The 17,666-nt window shown below is 34.5% G+C and overlaps 1 pseudogene; it reads left to right on the forward strand.

Annotated features, from left to right (window-relative positions):
* Positions 1 to 661: 661 nt before the first annotated feature.
* LOC132612295 (probable glycosyltransferase At5g03795) lies at positions 662 to 1,609 on the forward strand (annotated as a pseudogene).
* The last annotated feature ends 16,057 nt before the right edge of the window (positions 1,610 to 17,666 follow it).

Below are 17,666 nucleotides of genomic sequence, written 5' to 3' on the forward strand. Positions count from 1 at the left end.
ATAATAATAATAATAATAATAATAATAATAATAATGAGTTATAATATTAGAATTAACAAGAACGGGACCAAATTCAAATGGAGGGCAGATTTAATTTCTTCTGTTTCCCATAGTTGATAGGCAAATTTGAGCAGTCCACTAAAGGGTATGGGAATACTTGGGACCAAATTCAAACTCAGGGTAGATTTTTTTCTTCCCATAGTTACGACGCAAATATGAGTCAGTCCTCTAATAGCGCATAGTTGGGACAAAATTCTAGGGACAAATTTATTATTTTTTCCATAATGGAGAGGTATTTTTGGCTCTTTTACGTTAACTATTTCACTCAAAAAAACAATATTGAGAATCGGACAATACAGTTTCATCTAATTTTAAAGTTAATTACCTCTCTGACTTTTATCAAACAAAACCCGCCTATAACATAAAGTCCTTAAACAAGATTTTATCACTCATCATAAGTAGATAATCTTACCCCTCATTTTGTCCGTTCACGTTCTGAAATATGTTTTGGACATATTTATGTGTCAAAGTTCAACATGATTTCCTGGAAGTGTGGGGAAAATCGTTATAGTTTCGCGGCCAAAAGTAGAGTACTTTAACTGCATATTAAACTAAATAGTACAAATAAGAAACACTTTGTGAAATATGCACGTATGAGCACATGTCGTATGCATGTAGAAGTGCCAATGCAGCTCTGGAGGGAATTTGCAATTATTATATGTGTTAAAACTTTTTTCTGGTTACTGATTTTGGAGCTTTCTACGTTTTCTTACTACTCTGTGTTTTAACAAAAGCTCTCTGCAATTCAGATATATCAGAAGTAATCTTTGTTGCTGGGAAGGATGTTTCCCTTCCTGAGACCACCATAAGGAATCCCAGGAGGCCTCTTAGAAACCTCGGTGGAAAAAGAGTGTCACCACGCCCGATTCTTTCCTTTTTCGCTGGAAATATGCACGGTCCGGTCCGTCCGAAACTCCTCAAGTATTGGAGAAACAAAGATGAATCCATAAGAATTTACGGGCCTTTACCCCATAGAGTCTCAAAAGTTATGTCTTATCCCGAACACATGAAATCGAGCAAGTACTGCCTTTGTCCGATGGGTTACGAAGTGAACAGCCTGAGGATTGTCGAGGCAATATATTGAGTGTGTTCCAGTTAGCATCGCTAATAATTTCGCCCTTCCTTTTAGTGAAGTTCTTGATTGGAGTGCTTTTTCTGTGGTTGTTTCTGAGAAAGATATTCCTAGGTTAAAGGAGATTTTATTAAGTATACCTTTGAGACGTTATAAGGCCATGCAAAATAATGTCAAGACGTTGCAGTAGCATTTTCTTTGGAACTCAACACCGACTAGATATGATCTGTTCCATATGATTTTGCATTCAATTTGGTTTACCAGGCTCGACCAGCTTCAAGTATCACAGGTATCATAATTCCTTGAGTTCGTTCAGTTCTCTTAACTTGTGCACTTGGAATGATCTCATTGAATGCTTCTGCCACTTAGCTAGACAGACAATAACTAGCTGGTTGTAGAAGGCTTCCATTCTGTAAAGGAATTTAGTCTGAGAGATATAGCAATTTCTGATTTCAGAAACTGCTTTTGTCCCTGGACAAAAAGAGTTGCTTGCAGAAGACTAACTCGGATAATGCAGTTCATGTACCAAGTCAAAAAACCTGGCAGGTTTTGATCTCTTATTTATAGTTGAAGGGCGAAAAGAACTGTGGTTGAAATTTTTGTCCAAACATCATTGGTAGTCCATTGATGTTCAAACTAAGGTACAATTACAATGATTCCAGGGAAATGAAATGCAAGGAAGAAATGAAACTATAAGCTATATATGCTGGTGTTGACATGGTAGCGCATATCTGTATAATCTTTTTGCAAGTAACAGGATTACTTTGAGAAAGAAAGAAGAATGATGGAGAGGAAAGAAAGGGTGAAAAAACGAGAAGTGGAGAGGAAGAAGAAGAAAGATCAAGATAATGTAATATTTTTGACGATAGTCCTCCTTTGCTCTGGCTGTTTTGTATTTATAGATGAGCTATGACTGCTGATTGGCTGGAGTTCGATGAGTGCGACTGAGGAATACTGAACTTCGAGAGTTAATGCTGACGTACATGCTAGCGAACTTTCTGCGTGTGACCAGAGGCGGATTCAGAATCTAGAGGAGTCGGGTTCAAAATGAGTGTAATCTTATTACATGTATGCAATATAAAATCTTTTGCACTTGTGCATAGTTCAAGTCAAAAGCAGACTGTTCAGTTGAACAGCAGAACTCACCCTAGCTATTCGTTTTTGCGCGTGACCCCTAGCAGTTCTGACCATAACATCTTTTGTTAAGAGTTCGTTTCACGTGTTAATATGCATTTGGGATGATGCATAGAAGATCCAGTTCATGTTTGTATCAACACAGTATATAATACTTATACAGTTTGAATTGTATCTAAGATGACATTGAATATACATGTGTACCATAGAGAACATTTGTAATCTTATTCTATACTGGCATATGCATAATGTATAAGCAGTCAATAACGCGTACGAAAAGGAATATTATTGAGACATGAACATGAAAACAACGTAGGATCATTTTCTTCTATTCAAATTGTAAGTAGGAATAAGAGATCATTTCCTCCTATCTTGATTTCATTTTTAATTTCATTTCCTGAAAGAATCAATTCTAACTTAAAATACACAAAGTATCCGAGCCATTCACTTATAGCTAATGGATAAAAGCCACAAATAGCCACTTTTTCAACTCATATAATTGAAAAATAATCACTATTATGGAGATTCAAATAACCACCACCGTAACAGCACCTATATGTCGCGTGTATCACTGTATATACACGAAATACAAGTGATATATCACAGTACATTGCATATATATCTTGTATCTCATGTATAAGTTATTTTATGTCATGTGTATAATTATACATATAGGGGCATGCATATGACATAAATGTCACGCACAAGTGATACATACTTGTATGTTTGGCGTATGATATACAGTATTGCGGCCAAATACATATATGACCCACTAAACTTGTTCAATAAGTGGAGATTGATGCATGCTGCCAGTCGTTTGTCTAGAATATAGGAAAGAGAATAAAACGTTTCTAAAGAATAATGGAAGGAAGTAAGAATATTTTCACTTGTCTAGAGTATATATATATAGCAATAGAGAATGCTAGGAAATAGTAGGTTAAATTTTTTTAACACGAAATTGGTTGCCACAAAAGGTTTAAAATGGAGACAAGCAAAGCAATCACATAGACAGCGACAAGTTGATGGTGGTGAAAATTCACCCCCAAACTTTGACTCCCCCTCAACTTTGAACAATAGTCATTCTTCCCCTTTATCCTAATTGACTTTTTTAAATTCCTATTTTGCCCTTACATTATCAACTTGTCTATTTTTTTTCTTTTTTCTTTTACTTCTTTAAAATCATGATTTCTTTTTGTCTCTTTAATCTATGTAACAAATTTTCTTTAAAAGATTAAATATTATTTTCGAGACGGAAAAAAAGAAGTGAAAAATACTAGTTAAGTATATAATTTAATGTCATTCTATAATGAAATAAATGAGAAGCATAAGATTTTTTTTTTTATTAATCATAATCAAAACCTGATATCTATTTATACAAATAACATGTAAAAATAAATTTATAAATATAATTTAATGCGGGTAATACAAAATAATTAATAAAAATAGAGGCATATTCCATAAGAAATTCATAAAAGATTATCTATTTAGATTATAAATGAATTTTAAATTATAATTTTAAATATTTCATTAATGACAACCAAAACTCGTTTATATATTGATAATGGAGAATAAGAGAGAAGTGAAACTTAAGTATACATATAAATATATATATGTAAAAATAATAAGTAATATGTGTGTGCGCGCATGCATGTAACATTAGATTTTGTGATAAATTCATAAACATAGTGATTTGTAATCTTAAAAATATATAAAGCAAATTACTAGTTATAACATATATATATAAATATGATATGTTAATAGTTATACCACATTTCTACACCATCTATAGATATTAGTTAAATAAGCTCACATTTTTTAGGTGCTTGAAATGTAGTTATGTCTTAACCTAATTATGGAGAAGAATAAGTCTTCAAATTGCTAAAGCAAAATTTGGATACTTCCAAATTAAGAATAATTAGTGGAAGATGTGATGTTTGCGTAAATTGTGAAATGTGAATCGAGACTTTAGTTGGAACTTGGAAAAAACAAAATCGAAACTTTAGTGCGCAATGGAGACAGATAAGGAAATCTAATTTTTGGGGCCCTTTTGTGTTAATCCATTCATAATTACAAAGAAATCATCTATTTAGTGCTCTAGTTGATTTGAGTCATTTGAGTATTTGACTCCGAAAATTTGCACAGAACCCGTTTGGCCACATTTTTTCGGAATTTGATAGTCAGTTTATAACCTGTTTTTCAATTCCACCTTCATAATTTCAAAATAAAATGTTCGCTTCATTCTTTTGCAAAAAGTATAACCAAACACAACTCCAATTGCAACTTCAAAATTTCTAAACAAAGTGAAAAATATTTGATTTATATGGCCAAACTTGCAACTTCAAAATTTCCAAACAAAGTGAAAAATATTTGGTTTATATGGCCAAACTCGTACATAATATCTGTGGGCCATTGTTTAAGCTTTTTCCTCCTTTAAAAATTGAAAAAATTTACAGTCTAGTTTATAAAATATGTACGCAGTGAATAGGTAGTGTATATCTTATACTAAATATACATATATTATACATATGATATCATACACTATGCATATGATACACACACACACACACACTAATAGATGTACAGGGAGTATATGCTTCAACCATGTTGGTAAATTAGTTGACCGGATGATACATTTACGTAAGTTTCCCTTAAAAATTAGCTTTGGCGCTACAACACAGACATGCCTCTCCACCTAATCTAACAAGATTTATAAATAATTTAACAAATTAAAGTAGAATATGATGTATCCTTTATAACTTATGAACAATTGAACACATGAAAATTCTGTCAACTCGACAAACCGCATTAATAATTTAACAAGATGTAAAAGAATGAAAATTATACTATAGTTATGACCCTATTCGTCATAACTTGTTGAAGCGTGATTTTTCATTCTTTGGAATATAAAAATCGAGATCATTTTTATGATGTTATTATTGCAGCAGTAGGACCATGAATTTAGGCATAACCTAGCTAATAAACTCTATTTGTGGCACACTTCAACAAGAAGAAAAACATTAGATAAGGAAAATGGAACTCTATGTAACATCACTTAAAATAGTAAATTATACTAAGTATTCATGCAGTATATCTCAATTGCACATACACCTCCTGTATGTTTAAATGAAATGCTTACACCCCATATACAGTATACTATAAAAGTCCTACACAAATATTAGCTTGAGAGATATTATCATTTTACTAGAGTATTAAATGTATAGTATTGAAAAATATGAGATATATATAGTAAGTTTGTAAATAAGGATAATAAATGATAGTAATTTGCAAAGACAAATTAAAATTACAAGTAAAGACGACATTCTCATGTTAAAAATATGTATCTTTCAAACCTCTTAAATAGGAAGTGACCAAATATTATTACTTAATAAGATATTGAATATCAATTATTAGTAGTGACTTTTTCGCATTTTAAACATAGAAGCTATCTGTATCATTTTGAAATTATAATATTCAACGTAATAATTTCTCAATATTCTTTTATTTTGTTTGCTTATTTATTGTTCCACTTCATATTATATTAAACTTACATTAGTTAGATGCACGCATGTAGGATTTTAAAATATAAAGACTTTAAAATATTTTAATTCTTATAGTACAGAACAGTGAGTGACCGATTTTAAAATACAGGGAATGTGCTGCAATTAAATTATAATTTTTACTTGATCACAAAGAAAAGAAATACGTGGTCTCTCTCCGACCAAGTTCCCATGCAGGCTGGGCCATTTAATTTTGTTTTTTAAATCTCATTGTTAATTAGAGTAAGATTGGTTTTGTTTCCGACAATATACTTAGTCAAAGAAAATTACGGATATAATTTAATTTCTCCACTAATCCATGTTTCCAAATCCAATCATGCGTTGTTATTTGTTAACATCAAAAAGCCAAAAGAACATCATTGTGGTCTCTGCTTCAAACCGCAATTTTTATTCTACGCGTTTAATTAGTTCACATGAAGGTTCTAATTTTTTTATTTATTATCTTTGAAGGAGAATAAGTCCTAGATTTAACAAATTTTGACGAAAAGAAACGTTACAATTTTACAAATTATTACGTATATAGTTGGACACGAAATTTAAAAATGAAAATAAGGCTTTTGAAACTTTTGATATAAAACAAGTCATAGATATATGTATAATTTATGAATCATTTCATTAAGGGTAAATCAAAATATTTAAATTAAATTGTTACTAAACATAAAAATTTATTATTCTTCATAAACTTCATTTTTTTTTCTTTTCAAAAACCAATTATCCAGGCTTTCGCCCATGTGATGTTGGGGGGTTTGACATAAACCCCTACCTTGTTAATTGAAAAACCAAAAGGAATACAATACAAGGAGAAGGGCATAAAACTTACCTCTTCTATCCTAGTATTAGGAAACTATACTAAGACAGGACATGTACATTATAGCTTACAACTTATCGGAAGAAGGATCTGAATGATTCTCAGCTACAATATAGCACGTCGGAGCACCAAAAATTTGTTCCCATCTCCTCACAGACTTAGACTGAGGTCCAGTTTGAACATTGGGAACTTATCTAAGGTGGACCAAAATACCACCCTGTATGCTTTGCAAACCTGATTCTGAATGATGGGAGGCCCATTTTATCCATGCGTAGAGGTCCTAGAGCTTCAGTTGGCACGTAACTCTCTTGGTAATAGAATTTTTCTTGATCCAGTTTGTTGGAAAACTTGGACAATGCATGTACAACCATATTAGCTTCTCTGTAGCAGTGTATTACTTTGACATTTCTTAGGATGACCATCTTATTAACGTCCTCAATCAGCTTTGATAATTCCATGAAACTTTTCTTTTACCTTGAATCATCTGCACAACAAAGAGGGAATCCAATTGCATTAGAAAATCTGAAAGATTATTATTGTGACACCACTTTAATCCATATAGGGCAGCTTGAATTTCACTAGAATTATTAGTTAAAAATTGGAGGGGTTTAGCAAATGCCATAACCAAGTCTCCATTTCTCTTTCTAACAATTCTTCCTGCCCCTGCCCTGGATAAAGAGGGAGAACAACTGCCATCAATATCAAAATAAATGAATATTGCTCTGAGCATTCCCATTGGACCAACAGGTGATTCTTAGTCTATAGTTGATAACCATGTCACAAACAAGCTCCCAGTTTCAGTCTTCATTCATTCCATTGAAAATTTTGTCTAGAGTGATCTTGACTTGAAATAGGAGCTTTCGCTTGATTCTAGCATTAAAAGTATTCTTGTTGTTATATTTCTTTGTGCACCTTGCCTTCGAAATTTCCCAGCAAATAATACTTGGAGTGATATTTAGTAGAACTCTGTGAACAACAATAGCAGGTTTCTTATTCCACTAGGTTTTCAAAATATCAACAACATTGAGTTGCTTACAGTTGATGCCCAGTGGATTTGAAGCCATTTTCCATGCTCTGTTAGCCAGGCCACTCCTAGCAAACACATATTAAGAGTCTTATGTTTATCAACTCTGCAACAAATGCATCTGGTATCTGGATGAATTTCCAAACCTGGTAAGAGTATCATTAAAGGAAGTTTCTTTTTAGTAAGTCTCCACATAAAAAAGGAAATTTGAAAAAGGCAAACCTTTACTCCAAATTTCTTTGGACTGAGACATGAGACTTCTTTTCTGTCTCAGTATTTTATAAGCTGAAGCAGTAGAAAAATTACCATAAGTGGTTGTGGTCCAAAAAACCCTATTTTTATTGTTGATCTTGAAACTTTTCTAGTTGATCTCGTTGACCACCTGATGAGGGAGGATTCTAGAAAGTCTGGTGTGATCCCAGGCCCCATCTAGGATGAATTCATTTACCCTAGTATTATCAGGTTTCACCAAATGATTAACAATATGGATATTATGGACCAAAGGACCAAAAGAGGTCCAAGAATCCCATCAGAAAAGAGCATTGCCTTCTCTTATCTTCGAGAACATATTCTTTTCATCTGTCCCTCTAATACTCAGCAAAGTTCTCCAAGCATTAGAGTTTTTAGAGTTCTTCAATTTAGAGATATGATTAGATCTTGGATAGTATTTAGCCTTAAGAAATCTTGACCAAAGATTTTTTTCAGTCTTGAATCCCCACATCTTTTGGTGGTGAAAGCTTTGCAGATGTCATTTAGTTTCTTGAATCCAAGTCCACCCCCCTCATAACGAAAACACACATTATCCTAAGAGCTCCAGTGGTACTTATTTTTCTCCTCCTTTCTACCCCAGAAAAAGTTAGAGATATACATCTCTATTTGCTTAGTGACAGTAACTGGAGGGACTAAATCAACCATAAGATAGAGGGTTTGAGATTGCAATATGTGTTTAGAGACAATAGCCTTGCTCCCGGTGGAAAGCATATTACTTTGCCATCCTCCTGCTTTATTTAAAACTTTAGTAGCCAAGTCAGAGAAAAGGTTGCATTTTTTCCTTCCAGTATAGATAGGACATCCCAGGTAAGTGAAAGGAAGTTTAGCATGATTGTCACCAGTCCATCTTTGAAGCCTTCTGATACTTTTTCTGCTTTGAATGCCATAAATATAAAAATTGGTCTTGTCTGTGTTGATTTCCTGTCCTGAAGCCCTTTGATATTCCTTCAAGACTCTCATGATTAGCCTCACTGATTTTCTTTCCCCAGAGCTGAATAAGATCAAGTTATCAGCATAGCATAGATGATTGACTTGGGGCCCGGACTTGCTCATAGAGAAACCATTGAAACTGTTGTTGTTGTTCAGCAGCTTAAGACCCCTTCATTACACTTCTGCTGCTAAAATAAATAGAGCACGTGAATGGGGGTCACCTTGCTTAACTCCTCTTGAAGAATTGAAAAACCAACATCTAGTATCATTAATGATAATAGTGTACCAATTGTTGGAGATCAACCTGTAAATACCTTCTATCACCCATTCTGAGAAGCCCATTTTCCTTAGAACATTGATTAAGAACTCCCAAGATAACCTGCCATAAGCTTTAGACATGTCCAGTTTAATGACCAGATTCCCTTCTTGATTGTCTCCTTCATGCCATGAATATTTTCTTGTGCCAATAGAACATTTTCTGTAATTAATCTGCCCTTGACAAAACCAACTTGATTCTTTGCTCAGTAAAAAGGCTAGTCTCATAGTCCAAATCTTTGAAATGATCTTATTAGAGACATTGCATAAGCTGATAGGTCTCATTTAGGAGAAGTTAGTAGGAGCTTGGACTTTAGGAATGAGTGCCAAGCAAGCATGTGTGTAATATTTGGTCAGATTGGCACCATTAAAGTAAGCCTGTACAAAGTTACAAACTTCTTTCTTGATGGCATTCCAAGTGCTTTGGTAGAAATGTCCATTGAATCCATCAGGTCCTGATGTACTGTTAGGATTAATAGAAAAAATTGCATGTTTGATTTCTTCTATTGTTCTCTTGTTTAGTAATGATAGGATCCACCCATCTCAAGATATTTCTCGAATAATCCTCTTCCTCACTAGTGAAAATTTCCTTGAAATGATCAATAGCAGCCTCTGAGATATCTTGGTTTCCTTCCACCCAATGCCCTCGTTTGTTTTTGATTCTGTCACACTGTGGAAGTACTTAGAGTTGATATCACATTCTTCAGCCCACTTTACTCTAGCATTTTGTTTGAGAATAGAATCTTCTTTCTTGAGCCATAAAATGTATTCAGCTTGTGCTTAGTGCATTAGCTCTCTATTGTTACCTGTATCATTCATTTCATAAGCTTTATCCAACAATCTAGTGTTCTTTTTTATCTACTTGACAAGTCAAATACATTACCAATTTATACCTTAGACCAGGAGCTTAGTTTATGAGCTAATGGTTTGAGTTTATGTTGCATAATCCATAAAGCATTTCCTTCAACCTCCTGATCCCAGGATTCTTGCACCACTGTTTGAAAATCTGGTTGTTGAGACCAGAAATTTAGGAATTTAAAGTACTTTATAGGGTGATCATGGTTGTTGGAGCATCTCATAAGCATCAAATTATGGTCAGAACTAGTTTTAGCTTTATGATCAACTCTGGAGTTCTGGAACATATCAGGCCATTTATCATTTATAAGAACCCTGCCCAGTCTTTTATTGATTTTGAAACTTCATCTTTTGCTATTGCACCAAGTAAATTTGTAGCATGTATACCCTGCATCAAATAATTCACAATCTTCCAAGCAATTGATAAAGTCCAAGCTTTTGGTGAGACCGTGCATTATTCCACCCTTCTTTTCTTCAGGAGCTAAAATGGAGTTGAAATCACCAATCACAGTCGAGGGTCCATCCACAAAAATGTGGATGTTCCTCAAATTATCTCATAGCTTCCTCCCCCTTCTAGCCTTGGATTTAGCATAAACCACTGAAATGAAGAAATGCTCAGTAGCATTAACAATACTATATTTGAAAGATAGTTGTTGCTTCTTGTTGGAAATCACATTGCAAGCAATATTGTTCCTCTAAAAGCACCAGATTTTGTTGTTGCTGCTTGGTCAAACCCAAAGTACAATCTATAACTTTCAATTTGGTTAGCAGTTAGAAAAGGCTCTTGAAAAGCCACAAAATCAATTTTGTGCATTTTGATTATAACGACTCGCTAGGTCGTTATGGGGGTGACCCAGAAAACTAGACCCCCGTTGGGAATTTCGAGGCCGCTGGTGAGTCCGTAGCGTGATTTTATGTGTATGTGTGTGTTTTGTTTGCGTCTGTAGGGCCTTAGATTGGTGTTGGGATTTTGGGTGAAAACTAGTGCAAAAACCTGAGCTACTGGTCAAAATGGACCGCTGCAGTGGGTGTGGGACCGCGACAGCGGGTCCGTTATAGCGGTTAGGGGGTTGCCGCCGAGGGGAGGCGGTACTTTAATGAGGTTCGTCATAGCGGGCGCCTTCCCGCTATAGCGAGACCATTGCAGCGAGGCTTTGACCACTACAGCGGTCGACGGGAGGCAGAATCCGAGTTTTATATTATTTATTCCGAACTCATTCCCCACTTAACACCAAAACAGTTTTCAAGAACTACTATGGTGAAATTCTAAGGCTAGGGCTAAAGTACACTTGAAAGGTAAGTCTCAACCCTTGACTTTGTTAATTCCATTATCATGATAGATTTCATGATTAGTTAAAGGTCTTTTGATAGAGAATGAAAGGGCTAAAATCCTAGAACTTAAGAAGCCCTTGAATAATGAATGGGTTGTTGAATTTATCGCTACTTAATCATCTAGGAGTATGGATTAATACTTCCTAGGATGAGAACTTATCTGTTAGTGATGGAACTTGTTGAATTAGACCTAGGGTTTCATAAAGATGATAACTTTGGCATAAAAGCAGCTTGAAAAAGGGTTGAAAAGATTAGAAAACCCATGAACGGATAGAATATGATCATTGGGGTTGATATTACTATGAAATAACTCTTAATGATAGTTCACCCATTTGAAAAATGAAGAAGAAGTTGGGTTTTTTCCCTACAGTGTTGTATTGTTTGAATAGATGATTTGAATACTCATATAGCTCTATATTTCTAGACTTTGATCAATCGGAAACTTTGCGAAAGGGGAAAACTATCGCAGAGTGATTACATTGTTCCAGTTCTGCTTTGAGGTAGGTTATGATCTACTTGAGTTAGACTTTGATTAATTGATTGTATGTGTTACCAAATTGATAGGAGAAACATGGTTAGGGCTTCAGACATAAAATGTGGTTGATAATTCCTACAGTTTGATATTGATTGATCAATTATGTGATGAGCTAATATGAAATGATAAAGAAGGAGTTCATAAATACTCTTCTTGGTGACTTGTAGAATTCCCTTATTCATGTAATTGATTGTTGAGTCTTGATATGACTTGTGACATGGTGACTTGTGTTTCCTAATATTGATTTATTGATTGTTCACATTCCTTATTGATTGTGGAACGGAAATGCATTGTGTTGAGAAAGATATTATAAATATGAAAAGGCACATTTGACAGGGGGTGAGGATGTGACCTACGTTAAAGGCTCGTGATCCGAGGTAAGATTCTAATGGGTCAAACACTATCATTTAGCATGTGTATACGGATATGTGACAGAGTTGAGATAATTTGTTATTTACGATTGTGTTTGGTGATTACATGGGTTGAGTTACTCTTATTGATTTCTACTTGTGTGCATTTACCTTATCCCTGTGTTGGTCTGATGTTTTGGTGTTGGATGATTTCTGTTGATAATTATTGAGATTGTGTGTTGTTGTGCCTATCTGTCTATTTTATTAATTTTGTGATTGTATGTATGATACTAATCTTAGTCGGCCTATGATATCTACCAGTACATAGTGTTTGTACTGATACTACCTTGCTGCATTCTTTTGAGTGCAGATTGTGATCCAAAAACATCTACAAGACCTCATATTTAGCGTGAGGCCAGTTCCCGACAGATTCGAGGGTGAGCTCTTATCCATGCCAGGCCGCCCGAAGATCTTTCTTATTTTAGATGTCTATTTCATTTTAGACATTTATGTTTATTTTAGACAACTATTCATTCGTTAGACAGTTGTGTTTTAGAGTCCTTGTTTGATGATTTTCGGATTTTAGGGTTGTAATAGTTAGACATCTGCAGAGTTTATTTATTTATGACATGACTAGACATTTGGAGATTTTTATATCTACTATATCCTTGATTGTTTTAAAATTGGCTAAGTAATTTGGTAATCGTTTGGATGGTTGGTTAAGTAGATGGTTCGCCCACTAGGGGATTTGTGTGGGTGCCACACATGGCTGTTTGGGTCGTGACACTGATTAACTTAAGCAGTCTCTCAGAAGCTTTTTGGATCTCATGCCCCTAATATTCCATATTATGATGTTAATCATAATAACATCTAGAATTTAATAGGCAACTTAAATTTTGAAACTGAAGGAAGGATGATCAATCCCTCCCTTTTGCTTATTTTTGTTGTTTCTGAACCCTCTTGGTGAGAATCCTTGCTTGTCAATTACTTTCTTGGTTTCTTTGAATACAAAATCCTCCTCCATCTGCTTGTCAGGGGCAAAGATTTTTATAAGACCTTCAACAACCTCATCATCTTGATGATTTTGAGGCTTTGTCGGTGCCATCATCATCATCATGTGAGTATTCCCCTTCTTCTTTGTTAAAGAGTGCTATTGTTATGCTTTGATCTTGTTCTAAGTCTGGACCATGTATATAGTCAGGTATTATGATTCAGTATAACTTCTAATGATCCTAAATCAACAACGCACTCATGTCCTTGTTCTAAGTCTGGACCATGTCTATAGTCAGTATTATGATTCAGTATAACCTCTAATGATCCTAAATCAACAACGCACTCATGTCCGGGGTGTTCTTTGGATCAAATGTAATAGGAGATGATTTCATATTTTTTGCTATCTATAGGATGACCAGATTCTCTGTGTTGATCCTCCTCTTGATTGTTTTGACCCCTTTTTTGTTGGTTCTTGTTTTTGTTGTTATTCCCTTCTTGTTGTCTGTACCGGTCTGTTTCTTGTCTTTTGTCTCTTTTTTGTCTACTTTTATTCCTGCGAAATAATGTTAAAGAAATCACTGGCGATGCATGTATGTATTTATCGTCATCAGCTATTACATGATGAGCCCAACTTGGTATTTTGAGAAAGATTCATAATTACAAAGTAAAGTATAAGTGATGCATGCATATATTACTTGTTTAAGGATTCTTGATGGGTCACTAATCTCAGGCACGTAGTTGTCCAATTTTTAAATATCCTCAAATTCCTTTGAAGTCCATTGATGTGGGACTTCTTGTCTCCACTATATACAACTATTCATAGTACATTTACATACTCGTACATGAACTTTAGCTAGGTCTATGCATGCCTGTTCTGCACCCCAAATCCCTCCAAATATACCATTCAAATTCTTTTATGACGACATCGTATCTTTTATCCGAATATTTTTTTTTTGACTGTTATAGCAAACATGGTTATAGATCACATATAACATACGTGAAATCGATTATAACGAAAAATTAGATATTATTATAGAGAATAACTGTTAAAGAGAAGTCTTAACTGTAGATCTACCCTACATTGACTTGTAAAATACACCACTCCCTCTGTCCGAATTTATGTGATACACCTTTCTTTTTAGTCTGTCCCAAAAAGAATGATATATTTCCTTATTTGATAATAATTTAACTTTAAACTTTACCTTTTACACATAACAAGATGATCTATAACCACATAAATATCTTTGACTTATTTTGGACTACAAGATTCAAAGTCTTACGCTATTTCTTAAAATCCGTGCCCAATCATACAATTTCACATAAATTGGGACGGAGAGAGTACTGGTTTTCACAACTTCATACTCCTGAAAAATCTAGTTGTCAAAGAATAAATTATTTGCTATATATATGCACTTCAGTTAGTACCATTTCATGATGAACATAATTATATACTACGAAAGATATTTAAATTCAATCAAAACAGGAGCACGCACTAAAAACACCGCAAGACCATTATACGAAGCTAGAGTACAAATCCATCATCACTTTGGTTGAGTTTTAAATAGTTCAACACTACAGGCTAAAACTATTAAAATGCATAGTAATTAAATACAAGATTTGAATCACCTTGACCTGAAAGGAAAGCATGATCTCGCCTATTTTTATGAAAATTCAATCCTCTTAAATGAAAATTCTAGCTCCGCCACTAACTCCTGAAAATCTCGTTGTTGAAGAAATTATTTGCTATTCATTTCAGTTAGTACTATTACATGATGAACAACAACAACTACAACAACAACATACTCAGTGTAATCCCACAAGTGGGTTCTCCGAAGGGTAGGATGTACGCATACCTTACCCTACTTTTGCGGGATAAAGAAGTTGTTTCCAGTAGACCCTCGGCACAACAACGTGTCATGAACATAATATATATATATATATATATATATATATATGAAAGATTGTATAATTCAATCCAAACAAGAGATTGCATAAAAAACACAACAGGAACATTATATTATATCAAGAGATAAGCACAGTGATCACACCCAGAATCCCCGAGCAAAACCCTAGCCCTTTAACCCCACAAGCAGCACCATAAATATGATGAGAAAGTAGACTTTCACACCCAGAACCCCAGCAAAACCCTAGCCTTTTAACCCCCAAAGCAACACCAGACATATATATGAAGGAAAAGTACACCCTGAACCCGACCAAAACCCTAGCCCTTATAACCCCCAAAGAAGCATCATATATATATGAAGATAAGGTACACCCTGAACCCTGAAACCCCCCGCAAAACACTAGCCCTTCTAACCCCCAAAGCAGCACCCAGAAGTGAACCCTACCTAGCAAGAACCCCAAAGCACAACCTGGAAATGGTGTTTGTCGAACTAGAGAGGAATTATGTGAATGGTCGGTCCCACTGCTGGCTGAATAATCCTTCTCATCCTCCTCCTCAGATAACATAAAGCGGGATCCACACTTGTTATCCAGAACTCAGTTTCTGCAAAATTAAGGAGACGTTTGGACATGATTTGAAATCACGATGAGTTGAAGTTGAAGTTTTGTTTGGACATGCAATTTGAATGTCTTAAGTTGTATTTTTTCTCATAGACATAAAAACCCCACAAGTTGTGAAAACCATAAAAACTTTCTCAATTCGTATACAATCTTACCAAATTAGCAAATCATAGTTCGTCACAAAATTAAGAAGTTACTAGAAGGCCTTACTAAAAAATACAACATCAATTGATTGAACTTTAGTTCAATAAAAAGGAAAATTAAACTTGAGTGGTAGACTTGTAATGTAACTATTCTTTAAATTAATCCCCCACACGGTAAGGACAATTGGTAAATAGTTGGTAAGAGTAAATTTTTTATAAATATACTACCAACTTGCAGATCTTTTAATATTTGATAAAAATGGTTGGTAAATATAGGTACCAACTTATGGATCTTTTTTTACAAAATATAAATTTATGGGTTAAGTTTTACATTTTAAAAAATTTGAAATTTCAAATCATACCTTTTTGGAAGAATTTGGGATTTGAAATCATGATATGAGGTTGAAGTTGAAATTTTGTGCAAATTGCATAAACAAACGCTGATTTGAAATCAAAATATAAAATGCCAAACGCCTACTAAAACACTTAAATTGAAACGGAGGGAGTATATGATATATCGAAAGTTGGTCCAAGTTCCAAATGATTGACCCATCATAGTTCAAAGTACAGTCTCTGTTGCGAGATGACGGACATTATTTTCTGTTTCATTCCCTTATACTATTAATTATGATTCCCTTCTGTTTTTAAGATTTTATTTCCCAATTTTATTTTGGGTTGGGGGGTTTGGGGGGGGGGGTATTCATTTCTTGTTGTTTTGTTTGGTACAAATTAAATCTAAATCTTGATGAAAGCAGCAGCTGAGAAATTCCTCAAAATAAAGTTTCCACTGACAACACTAGTCAAAGTTCACAACAACTACAACAACAAAAATGCAGAAATGAAGCTAGAACAATATAATGTCCAAATTAGAAATTAGAAGAAAAGAAACAAAAAATACAGAGCTGATACGACTTAGGGATGCAGCGTCGATGCAACGATGATGCATCCCTTTTCATTTCGGTAGAATCAAAGAGGAAATATGTTTATCTGTTCAACTCGATGAAACGCCCTGTTCCTCAGATAGCGTAAAACAGGTTCCACACTTGTTCTCCAAAATCGCGTTTCACCAAAATGTTGTTCCAACTTGTTAAATATCCAATACAAAATTTTTCTCCCTGGTAAAAAGAAATAGACGAGAGGGCGGACGAAGTCTGGTAACAGAAGCGAAATAGTGCTAGCTAATGATAGTGATCCAAAGAGGTCCACACCAATTAGGGAAACGTTACATATCTGATAAAGCCTTCGAAATTTCAACTTAATGCCATATAGCAACCAGCAAATAACCAGAGAAATTACTGCGACGCCCACGATTATGGGATGTGTCGAAAACGGGGTCTTCTCCTTATGATCGTGATACTTGAGCTGCATAAATGCAAGGACAAGCGCCAAGAATATTGTTGAAATTGTTAGACGACTGATATCCTGGTTTGTCCTTGAGCTTTCTACTCCATATGCTCTATTCCACAAGGAAAATATATACTATCAGATATCGATAAATTACATACGGATTTATTAATAATTAGGCAATACGATAAAGACCCTTCTAAACTTGATGCGTTTTATTTCGATCCCCTTAAATTGTACTTGGTCCTAATTACCTCCTCTACTTGGCCTTTTTCTTTTTATAATCGTTACCCCTTCGAACAATAATTGGTCCTGATTACTCTCTTTACTTCGCTTTTCTATAATCGTTACCCTCTCAAAAAAGAAAAAGAAAAAAAAAGTAGAAGAAAGAAAAATTGGTAGCTATATTTAATGGAGGAAC

Source organism: Lycium barbarum, chromosome 9 (genome assembly GCF_019175385.1).
Source record: "Lycium barbarum isolate Lr01 chromosome 9, ASM1917538v2, whole genome shotgun sequence".
NCBI classification, from domain to species: domain Eukaryota; kingdom Viridiplantae; phylum Streptophyta; class Magnoliopsida; order Solanales; family Solanaceae; genus Lycium; species Lycium barbarum.